The following is a 14215-nucleotide window of genomic DNA, read 5'->3' as shown; positions in this document are numbered from 1 at the left end:
AGATAATGACACCAACCTACAACTGCTCTTCTTTCCTCCCCTCCTTTATCTCATCAAGGTTTCGTGTTTTATAAATAATACGTATGTGCCTCTTCCTCCTGTACATTGTGTGCAGGTTTACTTGCTGCATGTGTTTTATGCGAGGAATACATGTGTGCTCATGCACAAGGAAGCCAGAGAGCTAGGTGTGGAGTGGCTAATTTATTTTTCAAGATTTGTATTTTATTGTATGAGTACACTGTAGCTGCCTTCAGACACACCAGAAAAGGGCATCAGATCTCATTACAGATGGTTGTGAGCCACCATGTGGTTGCTGGGATTTGAACTCAGGACCTCAGGAAGAGCAGTCGGTGCTCTTAACCACTGAGCCATCTCTCCAGCCCAGGAGTGGCTTCTTTTGTCACTCACTACTTTAAGGCAAAGTCTCTTATTCGAAGCCAAAGCATTCCAGTTCTGTTAGACTTGCCACCCACCCAAGCGGTGGGTTACAGAGGCTGCCACACTTGCCTGGCATCGTATGTTGCTCCCACATCAAGCCTTCTCTGCCATGGTCTACTGAAATCCTCTGAAACCATGAGCCAAATTTTCCTCAGTGTATTTTGGTCACAGTGATGGGAAAGCCACTAATGGAATTCATATAATGACCTTTAATCATATTCACCCTGACTCTCTGCTATGTCCCTGCCTTTCCTTCCACATCCCTAATAGAATCAGCCTTCTTGGTCTGTTTTCTTTCTCATCTGTAAATTTCTCATGGCAACAGTGAAGGTGAATAGTGAATGTCCACCTTAAGAAAGCCAGATGTGGTGATATGTGCTCGTAACCTCAGTGCTGGGAAGACAGAGGCAGGGGCAGAGAGGCAGAGACAGAGGCAGAGGCAGGGTCAGCAGAGACAGGCAGGTGAGAGGCAGAGAGGCAGAGAGGGCAGAGGCAGAGGCGCAGAGGGGCAGAGGGGCAGAGCAGCTGAGGCAGAGCCAGAGGCAGAGGCAGAGCCTGGGGAGGCAGAGGCAGAGGCAGAGGCAGAGGGCAGAGGGAGAGGTAGCAGGGGCAGGGTGCAGAGGCAGAGGCAGAGGCAGAGGCAGAGAGAGGCAGCAGAGGCAGAGGCAGAGGCAGAGGCAGAGGCAGAGGCAGAGGCAGAGGCAGAGGCAGGGGCAGAGGCAGGGGCAGAGGCAGGCAGAGGCAGAGGCAGGGGCAGGGGCAGAGGCAGAGGCATGTGGATCCCTGGAGCATACTGGCTGCCCACTGACTTCATAGCTAGTAAGAGACTCTGACTCAAAAACAAAAGACAAAAAGGTGGACAGTTTCTGAGGAATGACACCTAATCTTGTCCTCTGGTCTTTATGTGTGCATGTGTGTGTGCCTGTGTACATGTACATGCAAGCACACACATACACACACATACACAAAGTACACAAGCATACTAATAAAGCTTGCAGCGTAACAAAAAACTTAGTCAAAAGCCAGGAAGTGACTACCAACCTGATTGTGGGTCAGGTGAGATCATTCCACTTTAGAATGAGGTAATACATAAATTCAATTCAAGGAACCTAGCCAGTGAGACAAACTGTGTGAAATTGTGCATCAGAGTTAACCATTTGAGCCTACTAGCTGCCTTATCCTGCAAGGAGAATTATGCCACTGAATCTAAGTCCCTGACATTGAACAAATGTGCTTAGCCCCTTTATAGAGGTGGGGATAAATGGAGCTAGACGAGTGATGTCATCGTAAGTTAATTTTTCACTAGGAGTGCTGGGAAAAAAAAAAATCAACTTCCCATGACAAGTGTGACTCAGAATTTCAATGGGAGCAAATGCATTTTCTACTGCGAGCACCCTCCCCAGGGTGAGCATTATCTCCAGTGTTGGCATTCTCCCCAATGTGAGCATCCTCCCCAGTGTAGGCACTATCCCCAGTGTAGAGCATGCTTTCAGACGCACTCTGCATTTGCAGATAATCCCGTTAAAGAGCGACGTATCAGATCGGCTGTAATCTACCGTGAATAGTGTCCTTCTATAAAGAGTGCATGGACTATGGCAATAGATGAAGGTGGCGACCTGAAGATCCATGGAGGGCAACCCTAGCAGAAGCAGAAGCAGGGAACTTGCAATGACAATGCTTGGGCCCTAGGAGTGCCTACGGTTGCCAGCTACCACCAGAAGGCAGAAATTAGGGAAGGAATCTACTCAAGGGTCTCAGAGGGAGCAGGCGGTTCAACAACTTGGTCTTAAGACTTCTGACTTTGGAACTGCTGGAGGAACATTCAGTTGTTTGAAGGCTTCCCATTTTGCAAGCTTTGTTGGGCAGCTCTTGTGGGCCTTTAAATATGGATGATTTGAGTTGAAGCTAGATTATAGAAGAAATCAAGCCCTTAGCATTGCTGTGGTGTAAAATATGGGGTGATTTCCGTGGATGACGTTTTGTCTTAGCCAAATAATCTGTTGCGTGTTAGAACATCTGTATTCTCCCCAGAAAGCGAGCTGGTTTTACATTCTGTGGGCAGGTGGCTTATTGTCCTCTAGAATCGTGGGCAACAGAATCAAACAATAAAACTGGGAAAATAATTGATGGTCCTGCCTGCTGAACATCTGAGGCCCTGTCTGGCTCAGCATCTTTGAGGAGCCCTGAGGAATGTGCCTCCGATCTTCCTTCTCAAAAGCATGGGAGGAGAGCCTGTCTTCTGTCTCTGCACCTGAGTTCTCTTTCAAGTGTCAAATCATTTGAATTTCTGGGTCTGGGCATGGAGGGTGTTGAGTGCTTCCCAGAAGCCCCTTACCTCAGTGCTGAGAAGCAAGCTGAGTTGAAAAAGCAAATTATTGGGAGTGAAGTCAGGCTCAGGCCCTGTATTTCAAATCTGGCTGCTGCAGCTGGTTAAATCACGTAATCTCATTCAAGGTGTGGGGCCTTGGGGGAGTCAAGCCTCTTTCTTTGTTGCAGGAATTGATAGAATTTGCTTCTGGTTTTTTTGTTTCTGTTTTTTTTTTTTTTTTGCTTGTTTCGATCATGGCTTAAAGCATTCTTGTTCATTAAGGTCTTGTGCTTACTGAGTTCTGGTGCCTGGCTGTTTGCTCTCCAGGGCTCTAGTAGAAATCGTCTCAGAACCCAGTGATGGCTTCCCTGGCTACAATGGCTTTCTATGCTATTGATCCTTTTATCCTTAGGACTGATCGGTGGGGGTGGCATCAATAAAAGGCTCTGGGCTGGTCCTCAGTAGCCAGAAGTGGCCTTCCTATTCATCGTGATCTGTGATGCACATTTCATCATCTTCCGGGGGTACTGTGGGGTGGAAAAAGTTGGGGTGTACTGTAATGCGGTGCAAGCTTCTCGAAGGCAGGACCTTATTGATCCCTTCACCGACATGCTCTCACTGTGCCTGCTGTATAGCACTCCATCACCAGTTACTGAATGAAAGAGAGGACAGCTGGGGGAGAGCGGAGCAAAAGTGGAGGGACAGAAGGCGAAAGGAGGGAGGAAGAATTTATCTCAAACTCCCAAGTCAAGAAGCAGCTGTTGGGGGGCCTTTGCCTAACTTTACCTATCAGAAAAAAGGACATTGATAGCCAGTGAGCAAGAATGTCCTAGGTGGTGGGGCTTCTCCTCACCCCTAAGCCCTCACAGATTCCAGGGATTCAGTCCCCATCCCTGTAATGCAACAAGCCCAGTGTTCTTTTCCCCTTCTGGTCTCCAGCCAACTGACCTGGCTTATGCTTGCCCCCTTGGTGAGGCTGAAAACAGTTTGTGAGGGAGGGAGTCAGCACACAGCCACAGGAAGGCACATCCCACTTTCTTACTCACCTCACACAGCTTCTCCAAACCTCTGGGTCACCATTGCCGTCATGGAGTGACACAGCCTTCTGTACCGATGGTTCTTGTCTGGGATTTTCCCGCTTTTCTCTGCTATGGAGGTTACAAGGAAATGCCAGCTTTGCAGAAGCTAAAGTCTCTTCTACGGACTGCGGTTGTTTGGTTTCTGACCCAGGACAAGAGATTGAGGTGCATGTTTTATATATCAAAGCAAGCCTGGCCTCCAGGTTTTCCCAATATCCTTCAGTCCTACCAGGCATACCCTGTGCCCAACCCTAAATTTTCCAGCCCAGGGGCTAGGCTGCCTTTAACCCAGAGGTTCCTTCCTATATAATCCAGACACATTTGGCTGCTCCTCCTTCTCCTCCCCCTCCTCCCCCTCCCCCTCCTCCTCCTCCTCTCCTCCCCCTCCTCCTCTCCTCCTCCTCCTCTTCCTCCTCCTCCTCCTCCCTCCTCCTCCTCCCCCTCCTCCTCCTCCTCCTCCTCCCTCCTCCTCCTCCTCCTCCTCCTCCTCCTCTCCCTCCTCCTCCTCCTCCTCCCCTCCTCCCCCTCCTCCTCCTCCTCCTCCTCCTCCTCCTCCTCCTCCTCCTCCTCCTCCTCCTCCTCCTCCTCCTCCTCCTCCTCCTCCCCCCCCCCCTCCTCCTCCTCCTCCTCCCCCTCCCCCTCCTCCTCCTCCTCCTCCCCCTCCCCTCCTTCTCTCCTCTCTCTCTTCTCTCCCTCCTCCTTTTCTCCTCCTCTCCCCCCGTCTCTCCCTCTCTCCCCTCCTTTCTTCCCTCTCTGTCCAAATGCCTTTCCTTTCTATTTCTTCCTCCTCTCCCTCATGAGGATACCCCTGGCCTCAATCCTTGGGGCCAGTGAACTCCACCCAAGAGCAGCTTCCCAATAAACCTGCCTTGAATATAAATCTAATCTGGTTTGAATCGGCCCATTTTACCAGAGAAGAAATAACCTATGAACGGTGACCTCAGTTTCCCTAGCCCTTGGCCCAGCTCCAGGCTATAATAGACTCTTGCTCCAAATTAGCACAGTGAGGAAACAATTGAAGTAATTTTTAATTCCTGGAGGCACAAGAATTGGCTGGCCTGACCCAAGCTCCAAGCGATGGAAACAGTTTTAGACCAACACTTGCTGAATTGACAGTTGTCACATAGATCCCAGATGTCCCCAGTTCTTACAGTCTGAGGACTGAAGAGGCCTGAGCTGTTTCAGTGGAGTATGACTTCTCCAAGGTCAGCATCTCCCTCCCAAACTCAATCTATTCATGCTCATGTCCTTTCTTCCCTGATATGGATGGAAGTTTGGCTCTATATGCTGGGGTTGTACACAGTGAGGGTGTGGGAAACAAGAGGGGGCCGTTGTCCCCTGAGCATCCCCGGCAAAGCAGAGACCAGCTGCTCAAGAAAGTGCTAGACAGAGCAACGACCCACAAGGTCTCTTGTGGGCACCTAGGTCCAACTTGTGGATCTCTCTCTCTCTCTCTCTCTCTCTCTCTCTCTCTCTCTCTCTCTCTCTCTCTCTCTCTCTCCCCCCCTTCCCTCCCTCTCTCCTTCTCCCCTCTCTCTCTCCTTCTCTGTCTCTCTCTGCCTTTCTCTGCTTCTACTCCCTCCCTCAACTCCCCCCTCCCTATGCTCTAAATAAACTATTCCATACTATATCCATCATGTGGTTGGTAATTCAGGGAAAGGGATGCCTCAGCATGGGCCCACAGAGGCACCCCCTCCCCCACATCTCACCACACCATACATCTCTCTACCAAACATATTCCTGGTTCTTTCTTTCTTTCTTTCTTTCTTTCTTTCTTTCTTTCTTTCTTTCTTTCTTTCTTTCAAATAAAACACAACAAAGACCAGAAGGGTTTGCCATGAGGTCGCCATGGGAGAACAGCCATGGGGCACACAGGACCAGAGTAAGCCAGGGCAAGACTGAGATGCAGGTAAAGAACCACGCGGCTGGGAAATAGGCAGCCTTAGTTAGAATAGCTTAGAGTCTGCCCAGCATAGTGCCTGCTGTTCGTTAATAAATTCATTAGGCCTCGGTGCCATTTATTTGGGAGCTAAAATGGGCTAGAGCGGGCATAGAAAAGCCCTATCATTACTTGGGAGCAAAGGAATTGCATTTACAGGAGTCTCTGTCTCTCTGTCTTTGTCTCCGTCTGTTTGTCTGTTGTCGGTGCTGTGGGTAGGATCCAGACCCCCTTGTGCATGCTACACACGTATTGTTAACCTATCCCTCATCATCCCGTGAGATTATCTCCTTAGGATGCCTACAGGCAAGCTGAGGTTAGAGATGAAAGATCCCCAACTCCTGTCTCTTGGACCCGTGGTCTCTTCACTACCATACACACTTACCCCACACCTCTGTCATAGTCTGTTTGGACTGCCATACAAGATACTATTGGCAGAGCGGCAGGCAGACAAAAGAAACCTCTTTCTCACCATTGTGGAGCAAGATCAAAGCAGATTTGGTGTCTGGCAAGGGTTACTTCCTGGAACGTAGGTGATGTTGCCTCAGTGCCCTTACCTGGCATCAGAGCTGCCGTCCTCTCAGGCTGCTTCAGGCAAAGGCTCCATTCATGAGAACTCCATCCCCACCATCCGGTCACTTTTCAATACCCAGCTCCTGACATTTACTAGAATGTGATGCTAGACTCTGGCTGGTTCCCCGGAACAGCAACTACATCCCTTCTACAGGGTACCTCATCTCTGAGGCCCTGACTTCCGCAGAGCAGGATCTCTCACCTAGGCAAGTGTTTTTACATCAAAGAGGGTACTGGTGGCCACACATCCTGCTCTGTACCCCTTGCCTTCAAGAGAATCAGAGAGCCCGACCATGGGCTTGCATTATGAAGCCAGCACCATCCTCACAACAGTAGAAGACGAGCTCCTCCACTCCCGTCTCACGGGCTCTGATTTCCTTTCTTCATAGTCCCCGCCATACTATCTGTCTCTGATTCTAGGGTCTGAATGATCTCAGAGCCCCTGCCATGTTGCTGTCTGTCTGTCTGTGGCATTAAATAAATGGTTAGGCCTCAAGGAGACATCTATATCTCAGTGTCCTCCGCCATCTCTAAGACATTTCAGTACTGTACCTAGAGAGGAAGGAGCTCAGCTCGCAGCATTCAGACCACACCCACCTCCTTTCTCATCAGCAGAGGCGGTGCAAGCTCCTTCCCTCTGCTTCCTCCGGCTCACTGTGGACTCCCCAGTCCTAATTCTCAGCCGAGGTCCCAGGCCCTTGCTTGCCCTCCCCTGTGCTCTAGGTCTCACAGGGTGGTCAGGGACCTGTTTTGTGTCAGCCTTGAAGGTTGCTTAGCCCCAGAGCCTTCCCTTTGGGTCGTCATATCCCTCTAGAGAAAGGAGAGGCCCGTCGCTTGGCCCACTCATGAGAACCAGCTTTCCCGCAGTACTCCCCACCCCTTTGTGTTTCTGTGCTTGTTCTTTTCTCTTTTTTCCTCTTATTGAAAATGGATTCCTCCCCTCACACAATGGATCCTGATTACAGTTTCCCTCCCTCTAGCTCTCCCAGTTCCCCCCAAGTCTGAGCTTCCAGAGGGATCTAAACCGAGTACAACCCTCCTGCTGTTTCAAACCCTTATTCTCTCTGTCATGTGTGTGTGTGTGTGTGTGTGTGTGTGTGTGAATGTGTGTATGTTGTGTGTGTGTGAGTGTATGTGCATGTGTGTGAGTGTGTGTGAATGTGTGTGAGAGTGTGTATGTATGTGTGTGTGTATGAGAGAGTGTGTGCTTATGTGTGTGTGTGAGAGAGTGTGTGTTTATGTGTATGTGTGTGTGAGTGTGTGTATGTGTATGTGTGTGAGTGTGTGTGCGTGCATGTAAATCCTTTTCCATAACCCCCAGCATCAAGAAGCTGGGAAAAGTCTAGCGAGAACTAGTTAAAGTCTTTCTCCCCATTGTCATGATGCACAATGAAAGCAGCAACCTTCTGTTGGCGTCCAGAGCCCAGTCTTGGACCCCCACATTTCCCTTGAGTTTCCCCTACAGAAATTATCTCAGCCTCTAGCACAAATACATTTATATCACTTACCTCCCAGGTGCTTTCCAGAGGTGAATTTATAAACTACAATGCTCATGCCCGTGGTCCTTCCTCAGCGACATTCTTACCTCAGTCTTTCCAAACCGAAGTGTAACAAGGAGGTAGAGGCTGCTTTTGCCAAGGCACAAACTCTTTACTTGGGCCTGCACATGCCCAGTGGGTAGCCAAAAGCCCACAAAAGCTTCCCTGCCTCCCTTTTGTACCTGCTCTGTCTCCTTTACCAGTGTAAAGCCTTGGGCTGGATTTCTGCTGAACACTCACAGGTCATTAATCATTAAAGACGTTCATCTGAAGCCGACAATCCTTCCTCTCCAAGGCTAAAGCTTACCAGGGTAAGCGTGAGATGGTCTCAAGATTCCAGGAATGCCTAGCCTGTGGAGAGGTCACCCCATGATAGGACCGTCTACCTGAGCAGGAGAAACCTTGTCATTGGTGAAGTGGATTGGCCCCTCACCCAGTACTGACTCTTCTGAGTCAGGAGGACCTCACAGACCAGACTTGAGATAACGGAGACAGATGGTGCATCCTCTCAGCGTCTCCAAGTGTAGCCAAGACTGGTTAACCCTTCCTCTACTCAGTTCTTCCTCTCTATAACTCTGGGGCCTTTGGTAGCCCCGAAGTCAGGGCTGAGAGTGAATTTGTGGCCCTTTCTCACCTTCCCTGTCCATCTCAGCTGAGGAGGTCCTAGAGGTAGAATAGCCTGGCTTTTGATGGCCTGTTCACCTAAACACAGGATCAAGTCAGAGCACTTCTGTTACCTACAATACAAATTCACTCCCATGACAATCTCAGGATGATCCAGTTGTGCCTGCAGAGACCGACTGACATTTCAGCACAGTCGAGAGGTTGGAATGTTGCAGGTCCAAGAGGTTAGTTATATTATCTTGGGCTAGTTCTGGCCCCCAGAACAGCTATTCTTTGCTTGCCTCTGTGCCTGAATCAACACCTTGTGACAGAATCCTTTTAGAATCTATTACTTAGCAGACCACTAACTTCTACCAACCCAGAAGCTAAGAATGTCCTCAGATAGTGTTTGGAGCCTAGAAAAACCTTCTCCTATCTCACTGTACTGCCTCTCTGCTGTACCCACCAATGCATTTTAAAGTTGCCTTGATGGACAACACTCTTTGCTCTGCAAAACTATAAAACTTCCCGAAATTGCTTCCAGGTTGGTACCTGGAATTCAGGGTCACCCTAAACCCATGTTCTCAGGCCACGGCCACTGAACTTAGCTCCTGAACAAGCTTTCCCTTGTTCCATTTAAGATGAGAGCTGTGTCTTTTGCATAGACAGCACCCACAAGAGGCATTATGACTCCCCTGAGTACTTATCTTGTCGATAGCCCAACCCTACATCAGAAGGGAAAAACCCACTTCTTAGGTGAGCAGGCTTCATATGGAGGTTAGTGAATACCCGTGGGTCTGACTGAGACCCATTTGACAGGAGATAGATGCAGCCGAGCTAAGATGTGGTGTGAGCCCAGCCCCCACACTCTTTATCAAAAGTCAATTCCTGGAGATCAGGCCATGAATACTAATGGCCAGATCTGTAGCCCTGCTGGTCTGTGCAAAAGAAAAGTCTCCTCCCGGAGAGGCAGAAGCAGGAGAGACAAGTCTCTGTGGGAAGGCAGAGAGGTGATTGATTTTGGCCTGTGGCCAGCACAAAGGGGTGTGAAGGGAGAAGGGAAAACAGAAATTACACCAAGCAATATGGCCGTTTCCCAACAAGGCGCTGGAGGTGTTAACATTGGTTCTTCTGCGTTGAGATTTCAAAGCTGAGCAGTGTGCGGGTGGCCATTGCAGGCCAACAGCTGGCGGCCTTCAGGGGCAATCACCTTCACAGCCGGGCTCCGTTGACAGAACTTCAGCTTCACAGAGCCCAGTCCCCAGCCAGCCTCTCTTAAGTCAATGACTCTCTTTCTAGATAAGCCAGAACAAACCTTCTACCCAGCAGGAACTCTGGCACAGAGGGGGAGGCAGACCTGAGCTTGCTTGGTTACCCAGTAGGGAGCATCCAGTTGAGAGCCATTTGCCTGAAGAGAAGAGTCCCTCCCTCACCCTCTGTCTAGGGGAAGAAAGCCTTGAAGCATTAGGAAGAAGAGGGAGAGGTAAGATGGCTAGATAATTTATGAGTGACTCTGGGAGCGGCAGAAAAAGGTTCATCATTAAGTCTCTTCGGCCAATGCAGCCAGCCATAGACATTGGGTTTTTGTGGTCTCCACAGTACATGACCTTATAGAGCCTGAGCTGAGAAGAAAAGGGGATGGTATAGCCAGAATGCCTTGTCTGGTGGCACAGCGAGGTGCCCCTAAATAACTTCCAGAATCCCACTGAGGGGGAGGAACTGGCTAGGGCTGGAAGTCAGGAAACACATCAATCAGCTTTCTGATATTATAAGGAGCATCTGAGATAATTAATTTATACTTCTGAGGATTTCAGTCCATGATTAAGTGGCCTGGTTTCTGGGCCTGTGGCAAAGCAGGAATGCATGGTAGAGCACATGCTTGCTAGAAGGGAGCTACTCACTTCACAGAGAGTAAGGAAAAGAGAGCTGGGGTCCCAAGGTCCCTTTTAAGAGTTAATTTCCCAATGCCCTAGAAGTCCCCCAGTGAGACCCCACCTTTTAAAGACTCCACTATCTCACAGTAGCATGAATCTGGGGAGCCAGCCTTTCCTCATGGACCCCTGAGGGATACAGAAAAAAGCCAAGCTATAGCAGGAAAGACCAGGTAGTTAGAGGAAGTGCCACAGATAAACTTAGCAGGGTTTGCTTGTACCAAAGACAGCTCATGAGCCAAAAGAGACTTTGAGAGCTCAGCTTCAATGATAGAGCAATGGGCTCTCTATAGGAATATGTAGGAAGAGTGGGGGAGCGAAGTAGAGATATTTCTTGGTTGCCTACAGTTGGCTCAGATTTTAGTTGGCAATTTCTGATCATTTAAGAACAAGTAACCCTTTACAGTTTACTTGCAAAGAGCCTTAAGGTGTGGGTGATGTTCAGCTTAGTAGCTTCCCAACTAAACCAACCAACCAGCCAACCAACCAACCAACCAACCAACCATCCAACCAACCAACCAACCAACCAACCAACCAACCAACCAACCAACCAACCAACCAACCAACTAACCAACCAACCAACCAACCAACCAACTAACCAGCCAGCCAGCCAACCAACAACCACCACCAGCAGAATAAGGACCAAAGACATGCTATCAATGGGCTTTGCTCTTAATTATCCTGGACTGTTCTAGGCCTGGGAAGTAAAAGACTGGCTTAGACTTTCTCACTGAGGAATGATCCATGACGGTGTCAGACAGCTCCAAGGATCGAACCAACTTGGGCAATGAGGGATTGAAGAAAGGACAAAAACAAGGACACACAGAGAAGTTGGGACCACTGGGCTCCCTCGTGGAGAGGGCGCAGCATTTCAGAAGGTCAGGGTGTTTATTATATACAGTTGAACAAGAGGTAGGTTGCATTCAGACAGTCAGCATCCAGGAAGGGGAAAAGTCGTTGGACATTTCCTGACACACTGTCATTGTTCACACTTCCAATAAAGGAAGGCTTTGTCCCTCCCACGGGTCTGAGGCATTGGTGTCCTCGACAAGGTCATGCTCATGTCAACAATATACACTCAGGACAGCCATGTCTGCAGAATGGGTATTCTCAAAGAGTCGGGCTCCAGCTGAGACGCTGCTCAGCTGTGTAAGTCACAGTTTTTATCTGTTATTATCCCTGCCCTCATTTGTCCTTAGACTTAGCTTCCTGGTCCGATAGCTTGTCTTCTTTTGGAAGAGATATATGATTCTCTGTCCTGGAAAAACAGAATAAAACAAGACAACATGAGATAACAAAACAAAACAAAACAAAACAAAACAAAACAAAACAAGCCAACTTTCCCCCAGAAGGATCTCCTCTAGAAATTCACCTCTTCATTCTCGGTGCAATTCAACTCCTTGCTCTTTCTAAGATCCATCGTGGGTCCTTCTGTCTGCTCACCATCTTTGTTCCTTAGAGGGCTGTTGCAAATGATCACATTTACCGTCATGTCACTGAGACTTGTCTGAAGGCCATCACTTCCTAAGCTGGGGAGAGAGTTCATGCTAGAGAAGTTGTGCTGTCCCTTTGAGGTAGCCTAGTTGCATGTGATCTCAGTGGACTTGATATGGTGGATAAAGGTTGACAGTCTGGACTTGGGGCGAGGTGGGCAGAATAGCAAAGCTTTGCTGACCTTCGATTACTGCATTTGAAGGACCATCTGACACTCGCACAAGAGTTGTGCCTTGGCTCTCTGAGCTAGTCCATCGGGTCTTTAAAGTTTTATTTGCATAGCCCTTCAGAAGATAGCCCATGTGCAGATCTTCATAATTATGAGTTCATCTTGACCTCATTTTGCAAGTTAAGGGACAAGTTGCATGAGTGTGACAATGTTCCCCCCCACACACACACACACACACACACACCCGCACACACCCACACACACATCCACACACACATACACACACACACACACACACACACACACACACACACACACATACACACACATACACACATGCACACACATGCACACACATACACACACACATCACACACATACATACACACATACACATGCACACATATGCATACACACACACACACACACACACACACACACACACACACACACACACTAAATCAGGGGATGTACTTCACAGCAGCTCCTTCTACTTTTAGAGTCGGGCTAAATTTTCCTCTGCGTGCTCAGGGTAGACAGCTTTCATTATCAAGTCTAATAAATAAATCACAGCTCAGAGCCATGAGACTCCAATGTAAAATATAATGTCTGGCACCACTGGAGATAAAATAAATCACCTATAATCTAGTAAGTGGGTCATCTTGATTCTGTACTCTGCCTGTATTAAACTCAGATGAGGCAGAAGGACGTTGTTCAGAGCTCTGAGTGGAATCGGAGCAGCTAGGGCAAAACCTGAGACATTAGGTCCCTTTGCACAGGGACTTTGGAGAGATGAGCCTTGGGTGTCTGCTTTCCAGGAGTTTAAAGACAGCCCTTCCACTTCTTGTCCTCTGGCAGAGAGAGAGAGAGAGAGAGAGAGAGAGAGAGAGAGAGAGAGAGAGAGAGAGAGAGAGAGGCTGTTTTATTTGTCTAAAAAACACTATTTGTTAGGTGGTTGTTGTTGTTTAGTGGCATTTGCAAATAATTTAAGATGTCTGGTGTGTCCCTTTTACTTTACTTTGGCTAAGACAAAACAGAAGCAGCTCAAGGGAGAAGAAGTTTGTTCAGGTTCCTAGGTCAGGAGACACAACCCCTCCATCATGGTGGGAAAGACACTGTGGAAAGTAGCTTCACTTGACTGGACATTGGGCTGGTCTATAGCATTCAAGGCCCGTTGCTCACCAAGCAATGGGAATCTAGCATCCAGAAGCATGAGCCTGTGTGTGGGGGGGGAGCATTTCACATCCCAACCATAACTCTTGGTATGTATCTTACACGCCCAGTAGAACAGACTTAACATATGACATTAGAGTATGGCATTCTGACATAGTGATGATTTTGAGGTAAAGGCAATAAAAACCCAGCAAGTGGTAAAGAAAAAAAGACCAATAATTTGAGTTACATATCAGTAAGCTTTTCTCCTGAGTAGTGCATGCCTCATAGGTTCATAAACCCTGCTTTTCTCCTGTTAATCTGTCTTCCAGGTTAAATCCTCGGGCTCTAGTCATAACATCTAGGAAGGTAAAGGAAAGGGTGTTTTCTTTCTTAATTAAATGATAGGATACATATTAAAATATAGGATAGATAGATGTTCTGTTCATGCTCAGTAGTCAGGTGTGGCCAGTGGCCATTGGATTGGACAGAGAGGCCTGGAACTTCCACTAGAAAGCATTTATTTCAAAATGGCGGCCTAGATAGGCGTTGGTGAGAAAACAGGAGTCAAGGGGTCAGTTCAGTGGCTAAGAGCACTTGCTTCTCTTCGGGGGACCCAGGTTTGACTGCCAGTGCACACATGGTGGTTTGAAAACATCTGGAACCCTAGTTCCAGGGGCCATGAGGAGGCTCACAGCAAAGACAGGCAGGTAGAGGAATGCCTTAGGTCCTCCATGTTGTAAGTCTAGCTCCATGCCATGATGCCTCAAATGGAGTTCATGATATATGAACAGGAGGACCAAGGGTGGTTTGACCTGCACAGTGTCCTGAGTGTCTTCCCTGTCATCGAAGCTACCCTGAATCCCCTGTTAAGGAGAAATAAGATGGCAGGAGGCAGGGGTCTACAGGTATTTTCCATGGTAGATATCTTTTCTCTTCCAGCAAATATTTTGGCCAAGAACCCAGCAGAATCACAGTGATGAAGTAAGAC

The 14215-nt window shown here is 48.4% G+C and overlaps 1 pseudogene; it reads right to left on the bottom strand.

Moving 5' to 3' along the window:
* Window positions 1–11901, bottom strand: part of LOC116884389 — a 15184-nt pseudogene extending 3283 nt beyond the window's left edge.
* Between the last annotated feature and the right edge of the window lie 2314 nt (window positions 11902–14215).

This window comes from Rattus rattus, chromosome 15 (genome assembly GCF_011064425.1).
Source record: "Rattus rattus isolate New Zealand chromosome 15, Rrattus_CSIRO_v1, whole genome shotgun sequence".
Lineage (NCBI taxonomy): Eukaryota > Metazoa > Chordata > Mammalia > Rodentia > Muridae > Rattus > Rattus rattus.
Note: the sequence above shows the minus strand (reverse complement) of the source record. Positions and strands in the feature narration are given on the sequence as shown.